Raw genomic sequence first — 6000 nt, forward strand, 5'->3', positions numbered from 1 at the left:
GTGTTTGATTCTCATTTTAATAAACCCTGTACAGCCTAGCAGCAGAGGTGCTAAATGAATGGAATTAAATAGGAGGGCAACAGATCAGGAAGCAGAAGACAGACGAGACCTCGTATTCTCCCGGCGCGCTTTTTAAGATAAAGGCATTGCGGAATGTTCAGGGATGTTGGGGCTTATTCTTGAATTAAGTTTTACCCTGCGACAAATAGGATATTGTGGCTGAATGAGTTATAATTTGTGTTAAGTATTAAAGTATATTAATCATAGAGTTACCAGTGTCAAGGGCATAGTAGTCACACTCCAGGGAATTATTACAATGACTTTGCTGGTGGCTCTTCTGAGGCAGTCAGGCCCAACTTCAAGGCATCAATAGCAAACTCAAACTCTCTGAGACACAACCCTTCACTGCCTCCACTCCACATGAGATCACACAGCCCCAGGCCTGGCTGTGCCACCCAACCACTTAACATTTGAATGTAATCTGCATTGCATTGAAGGAGATGCGGTTTTACATGCTATGCAAAGACTGTATGGATTTGTTTACTTCGCCTGGTCTAATGTTAAGCGAACAATGCAGTGGTCAGCAACAGTCTGCCCCTTGAGAGAACTCGTCACGGGTTCCCTCAAGGTGACTCCTTGACTCCGTGCTTGAGAGGTTAATGATAAAAATTATTGTTTTACATTTGAAAGACTGACTATCGACATCTTCATTGCATGTATTATCCCTACGACTGCCCTCTCCTGACACACAGCTGTAAACAACCACAGTGGGTTGAACTCAGGCTGTGGTAAGAACACTCTCTCTACATGGCAGTAATAGAATACTGCTTATCTCGGTTAACACTATGGTGGTACTGTAAATCAAAGTAGCTCTCTGAAACATTCATACAGATGTTTTTATTAGCCTTACTTATGTATGGAATCTCTCCAGCGACAACCACTAATGTATTTTCAAATAGGTATGTATTTCTCTACTCCATGAAAATGTGTCATTATAATGAGTTCAAGCATAAAAGTATTAATTGGCCTGCATGACATACCAAATGATATACTGTAATACAACATCACTGATATATTGTATAGTTTATCCATATGAACATGAGTGAATGCATTGAGATCCTGTAGATACTTCAATATCCCAGTTCGTGTTAGAAAAGCAGATTGCATTGCAGTATTTACTATTGAGTGAATATGGTAACTGTTTTTATACATGTGTGGGGGGATGGAGGAAGTTCCACATACATTTAGAGGGGAAAATGCTGATGTTTGTGCCATATGGCATCAAAGCAAAACCCTGTAAAATACGCTGATTCAGCCAATTATTAGCATACATTAATATTCCGTTTTTAGGTATTTTGCCACTGGTTGCAATTGAAAATGCAAAGTGAAGCAGCCAATATGCTCCATCTCCACTCCACACCTCTAAAGCAGCCGGCAGCCCTAAATCCACCCCTCACCCTCTCACACGTTACTCCTGAGATATGGAGGAATGCACTTAATTAAAAACATAAGCAGGGGTGTGGAGATGGATGGATCCCAATCTTAATTTATTTGCAGGTGCTAGCTGCACATGTGGGCATTTGTCGTAGTGTTTTTTTAAACCTCAAAACTAGAACTTCGAGAGAAAAACACACACAGAATTCACCTACACGTCAAGGATTTAACATGAAAAATACTGCAAGCATCACCATCCATTATAGTAGAATCTGCACTGAACAAAAATGTAAACGCAACTTGTAAAGTGTTTGTCCCAGGTATCATGAGTTGAAATAAAAGGACCCCAAAATGTTCCATACGCACAAAAAGCTTATTTCGCTCAAATTTTGTGAACAAATTTGTTTGCATCCCTGTTAGTGTGCATTTCTCCTTTGCCAAGATAATCCATCCAACTGACAGGTGTGGCATATCCAAAAGCTGATTAAACATCATGATCATTACACAGGTGCACCTTGTGCTGGGGACATCCCTCCAGAACTTTCATTACGCACGCCTGTCCCCTATTCCCACTTATTAGTATTTGTATAATTTTGCCGGGCTGTCGTTTATTGTTTTATTGTCCGTTGGTACGTGTGAGTACCTGTGCTGTGTGTTTTGTCTTTCGTGCCTCATGGATTGCGCAGATGATTACGGGTCTCGTCCCGTGTGTTAATCATTGTGCACGTGTCTATTTATTCGAGGTACTCCTCACTCTTTTATTTGGGTGTCAACCCTGTGTGTTTGGTCTTCGTTCCCATGCCCTTACACAGCACAGCGTAATTTGGGGTATAATAAAAATTACGCATCCCTGTGCCTGTCTCATGAAACATTGTTACCAACGTGACAACAAAATGCCACAGATGTTTCAAGTTTTAGGGGAGCGTGCAATTGGCATGCTGACTGCAGGAATGTTCACCAGAGATGTTGCCAGAGAATTGAATGTTAATTCTCTACCATAAGCCGCATCCAACGTTGATTTAGAGAATTTAGCTGTACGTCCAACCAGCCTCACAACCTCAGACCACGTGTATGGTGCGTGTGGGCTACCGGTTTGCAGATGTCAATGTTGTGAACATAGTGCCACCTGGTGGCAGTGGGGTTATGGTATGGGCAGGTTTAATCTATGGATAACGAACACAATTGCATTTTATCGATGGAAATTTGAATGCACAGACATACCGTGATGAGATCCTGAGGCCCATTGTGATGCCATTCCTCCACCGCCATCCCCTCGTGTTTCAGCTTGATAATGCATGGCCCCATGTCCCAATGATCTGTACATAATTCCTGGAAGCTGAAAATGTCCCAGTTCTTCCATGGCCTGCATACACAGACCTGTCACCCGTTGAGCATGTTTGGGAAGCTCTGGATCGACGTGCGTGACAGTGTGTTCTAGTTCCCGCCAATATCCAGCAACTTCACTCAGCCATTGAAGAGGAGTGGGACAACATTTCACAGGCCACAATCAACAGCTTGAACAACTATGCGAAGGAGAAGTGACGCTCTGCATGAGGCAAATAGTGGTCACACCAGACAGTTTCTGATCCGTGCCCCTACCTTTTTTTTAAGGTATCTGTGACCAACAGATGTATTCCCAGTCATGTGAAATCCATAGATTAGGGCCTAATGCATTCATTTCAATTGACTGATTTCATTATATGAACTGAAATTGTTGCATGTTGCCTTTATATTTTTGTTCAGTATATTTAATAAATAAATAATGTTAATGAAATAAGAAACCCATAATGTACAACAACACACAATGTCCAAAACATAAAAAAATGTTAAGTATATTTAATAGAGGCTCTTAGGACCCATCCTAATAACTGTAACTGTATCCAGACTTCTCTAAGAGACTGGTAAAGTGCTTTTATATAAACAAGAACAGCATTAATATTGTCCTCATTTGCTGTTTCTGTAGACATCTTCAACAATGTAATTAGGTCAAATAAACTTTACTTATGTTACCAAAAACCTTAATATATGCATTATTTTCCTCTCCTTGTTCCTACAAGCTGGCCATAATGCTCCACGGGCATTAATTGGTGCCGTTTCTTCAACAGCAATGAGGCAACCTCTAGTCTGCTTTGAATGTGACACAACACCATGATCCGTTCAAGAAAACAATCATCTGGCGTGAACTATAGTTCATTGTTGGTGGTTGTTTGTTGAATTAAGTTATACAGTAGCCTATATCACCCTATTTTACTGTTATTTAAAACAATGAAGTATTTTGTCCTAGTTGTCATCAGCAATGAGTTCCAGACGTTCTAACAGTGCTTACGACAAATGCACCCTTAGGGCTCAGCTTTGAAAATATAATAATCTGTACTGGTCATTCATTCTTTATTCTTACGTACAGGATACAGCCTGGACTAAGAGATTTGCAATGGCTACCCAATGACTCAGGAACCCGATGAGCAATACAGTGCCTTCAAAAAGTATTTGCAACCCTTGACTTTTTCTACATAAATTGTTAGTTGTGTTACAGCCTGAATTTAAAATGTATTAAATTGAGATTTTCTGTGACTGGCCTGCACACTATACCCCATAATGTCAAAGTGGAATTATGTTTTTTGACAATTTTACATTTTAATTCATTAATTCAGCCCGTTTGTTATGGCAAGCCTAAATACGTTTAGGAGTAAAAATGTGCTTAATAAATTATATGGATTTACTCTATGTGCAATAATACTGTTAAACATGTTTTTTGAATGACTACCTCATCTCTGTACCCCACACATAAAGTTATCGGTTCCTCAGTCGAGCAGTGAATTTCAAACAAAGACTCAACCATAAAGAGCAGGGAGGTTTTCCAGGGCCCTGCTAAGAAGGGCACCTATTGGTAGATGGGTAAAACAAATAAAAAGCAGATATTGAAAATCCCTTTGAGCATGGTGAAGTTATTAATTATATGCTAGATGTGAAAATAAGTAAAAGAAGGAAGCTTGTACAGAAAATATATTCCAAAACATGCATCCTCTTTGCAATAAGGCACCAAAGTAAAACTGCAAAAACTGTGGTAAAGAAATTAACTTTATTTCCTGAATATAAATCATTATATTTGGGGAAAATCCAACACAACACATCACTGAGTAACACTCTTCATATTTTTAAGCATGGTGGTGGCTGCATCCTGTTATGTGTGTGCTTGTTATTGGCAAGGACTAGGGAGTTTTTGGGGATAAAACCTATTTGTGCTGTCCAAATCTTTCTAATAGACGGTAAGCTAATCCATGCCACATCCCTTAGTGACCTTCAGAGCTTTTTCAATGGGCGGTAGTACCTTTTAGACCTAAGGAAAACATGACCCCGGACTCCAAAGTACAGTGATGACAGTAAAATCGTATTTTCTAATTTTGCATTAACGTAAACAGAAATGGACAGGATGGCAAGAGTGGGGATCACAATAGGTCACATCTTGCTGTTAAATAAGGCACTCAGCTGACCTGCTGCTACTGCTGCTCGCTAGCCACAACCAATTATTGATCTTTACCTTTCCCTGGCTGTTTATACTAGAAAATACTTTCATATAATCATTGGTGTATAAAGGAATATTATCCTGCCCTGCATTAAGAGTCCAATGTCCTTGTTGTCTGGATTAAGCATGTGTTGTTTTCCTATTTGTGTTAATCACATTTTCAGAGAGAGCCTTCTTTCTTCTGTGAAGGACACCAGCAAATTCTGCTAGGCAGGTGAAAACAATCCCATTAGAGATTGTGTATGCGTTCCATCTTAAAAACCTATTTTTCCAGGCAGAAGCAGCATCCTTTTGTTACTGGTCCTCAAGGAGAAATACAGTGCCTTGCGAAAGTATTCGGCCCCCTTGAACTTTGCGACCTTTTGCCACATTTCAGGCTTCAAACATAAAGATATAAAACTGTATTTTTTTGTGAAGAATCAACAACAAGTGGGACACAATCATGAAGTGGAACGACATTTATTGGATATTTCAAACTTGTTTCATTTCAATATTATCGCTTGCACAGTGCTCCTTGGGATGTTTAAAGCTTGGGAAATCTTTTTGTATCCAAATCCGGCTTTAAACTTCTTCACAACAGTATCTCGGACCTGCCTGGTGTGTTCCTTGTTCTTCATGATGCTCTCTGCACTTTTAACGGACCTCTGAGACTATCACAGTGCAGGTGCATTTATACGGAGACTTGATTACACACAGGTGGATTGTATTTATCATCATTAGTCATTTAGGTCAACATTGGATCATTCAGAGATCCTCACTGAACTTCTGGAGAGAGTTTGCTGCACTGAAAGTAAAGGGGCTGAATAATTTTGCACGCCCAATTTTTCAGTTTTTGATTTGTTAAAAAAGTTTGAAATATCCAATAAATGTCGTTCCACTTCATGATTGTGTCCCACTTGTTGTTGATTCGTCACAAAAAAATACAGTTTTATATCTTTATGTTTGAAGCCTGAAATGTGGCAAAAGTTCGCAAAGTTCAAGGGGGCCGAATACTTTCGCAAGGCACTGTAAGTCCTCAATACAGGGAGAAATAAGTGAGTAAG

Source organism: Oncorhynchus clarkii, chromosome 27, assembly GCF_045791955.1.
Source record: "Oncorhynchus clarkii lewisi isolate Uvic-CL-2024 chromosome 27, UVic_Ocla_1.0, whole genome shotgun sequence".
Lineage (NCBI taxonomy): Eukaryota > Metazoa > Chordata > Actinopteri > Salmoniformes > Salmonidae > Oncorhynchus > Oncorhynchus clarkii.